Genomic DNA, 3,441 nt, shown 5'->3' on the forward strand with positions numbered 1-3,441 from the left:
GCTGTAGAGTTTCTTCTAGAGTCCAGGTCGATGGGTGGTCTTCAGGACAGCATGTGGGTAGTCTTAGGCCACTTGGAAATATATAACTATACATAGACTAAACCCCACAATATTATCCATACTAGAGCAGGTTGTTCTTGGATGATACATATGGCACACTATCCAGCTTCTTTAAACTGTAATTACACCATCTTAGTACTAAAGTATTGTTAGTGCTGGCGTCCCAGCAGGTTCTAGCTGCCTCATTTATATACTACCAAATTTCCTTTATAAACCATTTGACTGGTGAGTTCAGGGCAGCCAACCAGGTGATTAAACCCAACACCCCCTCATCAGAAAATGAGTTAAAATACACTGGATATTTATACTGCCCAGAAATTTGAGAGCCTACATCTCAACCATGATAGCAAATTAAATTGTTTGCTATGAGGGAACTATTGCTTTTGAATTACCACCCAAGCCAGGTCAGACAAGGGCTGCCTTATGTAAGCCAGAAGAATTTTGGTAGACCTATAATGTTTTAGACTCCCAGCATATGGTTATCTCATGGCTGCAACAATATTTTTATTAAGAATGCATGTTCATTTTCAGTGAGCAAGAGTTTGTGCGTTTGCACACTGTGAAGCAGTGGCTGCGAGGGGAAGAGACAAATATGTTGCCACGCAAAAAGAATAACCTGAAGAGATTAAAAGAAAAATGCTCTCCTGGTGAAGGTAAATTTGATAAATTACCTATGAATAGCTGAATAAGTTTATTCCACAGGAACCTTATACGAGTGTGTGTGTGTGTGTGTGTGTGTGTGTGTGTGTGTGTATATATATATATATATATATATATATATATATATATATATATATATATATATATATATATATATATATATATATATATATATATATATATATATATATATATATATATATATATATATATATATATATATATATATATATATATATATATATATATATATATATATATATATATATATATATATATATATATATATATATATATATATATATATATATATATATATATATATATATATATATATATATTTTTTTTTTTTTTTTATTCCATTCTTATAAATGAAATATGTATCTACTTAAGGTAACATTTCTTTTCCCGACTTCTCAGTGAAGCTATATATTATTTCCAGATGTTTATTAAAATATATTTTGTTTGTCTATTATAATTAAAGGCAAATGTGCGACATTATTAAGGCTAAGTTAATCATATTATTGCATAATTTTTATATATTTTTTCCCAATCCTACCAGGGTGAAGATTGTCATCGAATAATGTAAGTAGGTGACACAATGTCAATGCTTCAGAATGCTGCAAAAATATGCATGTGGGTTCTTTTACTATGCTTTGGTGTTGGTGCTTATGATTGCTACAGAATGCTGGTATGTACGTATATACTTTTGCTTTATTTTTAACAGGGTTGTGATTTGCTTATGATTGCTACAGAATGATGATATATATATATATATATATATATATATATATATATATATATATATATATATATATATATATATATATATATATATATATATATATATATATATATATATATATATATATATATATATATATATATATATATATATATATATATATATATATATATATATATATATATATATATTTTATTTTTAACAGGGCTGTGTTTTGCTTATGATTTCTACAGAGTGCTGTTGTGTGTGTGTTTATATATATATATATATATATATATATATATATATATATATATATATATATATATATATATATATATATATATATATATATATATATATATATATATATATATATATATATATATATATATATAATTTTGCATTATTTTTAACAGGGTTATGAATGATATTATGTTGGCTGTCTTGTCACTGTAATTACAAATAGAAATTTCTGTCATGCATGTATTCTCCATACAGATAAGAAACTAATGACTGTAGCTGAATGAGACTGAAATCACCAAGATAACAAGAGTAAGTTTAGTATTGTGATTTGGGTTGTCATGAAATTCATTGGCACAGTGCAGTTCATCTTTTCTTGTGCCAAAAATTCTTAAGCTTGACCAGGGGCGTTTCTAGGGTTCAAAAACATTCGGGGCTAAGAGAAAAACATCAGGGGCTGAAGTTAACAGAGTTCGTTCACCACCATGCACCTAAGATAAAAACATACAGCTACACTCCCAGATTGCACAGTAAACTACAAACTGCTCAAACTACTGGTATATGGCTTCAAATGTAATCTTTAGTTTGAACTACATCAATAACATCAGCTCCGTTCAAACAATGGATAATATTTATTTCTTATTTTTTGGAGTGACGGGGGCACGGGGCCCGGGGGTGAAAAAAGGTTTGGGGCTCAAGCCCCGGAAGTCCAATGCTAATGATGCCATTGAGCTTGACCTTATTTTCCCTTTGTTGGTGGTGGGTAAAAAATTGGATGTTGATTTCTAGGTCGCATGTTTGATGTGTTGTGTCTCGTCACTGCAGTGCTTCTTGCTGACATGCATGCCTGTAAGTCATTGTAAAAATGGGTCCTATACCTTCTGCCTTATAAAACACAGTACCATTAAGGGGAAAAACCCAAGATTCAAGCAACAATTTATACAACATAAATACTGAAAAATGTTTATTGTCTGTGTTCCTATTGCCAAATGCCAGATATTTTATATGTATATGGCAGAAACAAAAGCATGTGTCTGGCTATAAAGTTACAAATCTGTGTGCGTGTGTGTGTGTGAGCGCACGCGCTGGGTTAAAGGGAAAACGAAGCACAATAGACAATGCGATTGCTATAAATTCTCCTGCATGATTTTACAGATAAACTATATCTCATCAAAGTGGCCGAGGGGAGGAGGCGGCAGGTTCTCCTGCATCAGAACATATTGCGCATCCTTGCCCAGTATCATGATGATGCAGGCCACTGTGGTCAACATACCACAGAGGAAAACATTGCCTCTTATTATTACTGGCCAAGGACATTATGTCAAAGACTATGTGATTAGACAGTACATTGCGTGTTCAGTTTCACCATGTCAGTGATGCTTATACCTGTGAAAAGTCCTATTGTAAAGAAGAGGAATATTGTCTCTGTGAAGTTAACAAGTTGCCTGTATCAGATTGCATCTTGATTATTGAGGAACATTTTAGTCTTATCACTTGTATATTTTTGCAATAAATTCAATGAATTTCAAGTGTATTTTATTTTTCATCATTATTCTTATTAGCGTTTCTATGTTAAAACTCAAAAGCCGTTTGGAATTCAATTTTTACAACTATTAACAGTTTCTTGGTCTCAAAACACCTTTGAACACAATAGTCTCATTTAAATGAATTATTTGCTGCTTTCCTATTTTCAGTGCAGGCGTTCTCTCTGGACCCTGGTCCTATGCTTGCTATTTTCTTTAAGATGATTTTGT

At 31.3% G+C, this 3,441-nt stretch overlaps 1 long non-coding RNA gene across 1 annotated transcript; it reads left to right on the plus strand.

Annotated features, from left to right (window-relative positions):
* Window positions 1-283: 283 nt before the first annotated feature.
* LOC127007646 (uncharacterized) lies at window positions 284-3,195 on the plus strand. The gene is made up of 3 exons (XR_007760321.1): window positions 284-713; window positions 1,283-1,305; window positions 2,843-3,195. It is a non-coding gene; the product is annotated as an uncharacterized LOC127007646 (long non-coding RNA).
* The last annotated feature ends 246 nt before the right edge of the window (window positions 3,196-3,441 follow it).

The sequence above is a fragment of the Eriocheir sinensis genome, chromosome 4 (assembly GCF_024679095.1).
Source record: "Eriocheir sinensis breed Jianghai 21 chromosome 4, ASM2467909v1, whole genome shotgun sequence".
NCBI classification, from domain to species: domain Eukaryota; kingdom Metazoa; phylum Arthropoda; class Malacostraca; order Decapoda; family Varunidae; genus Eriocheir; species Eriocheir sinensis.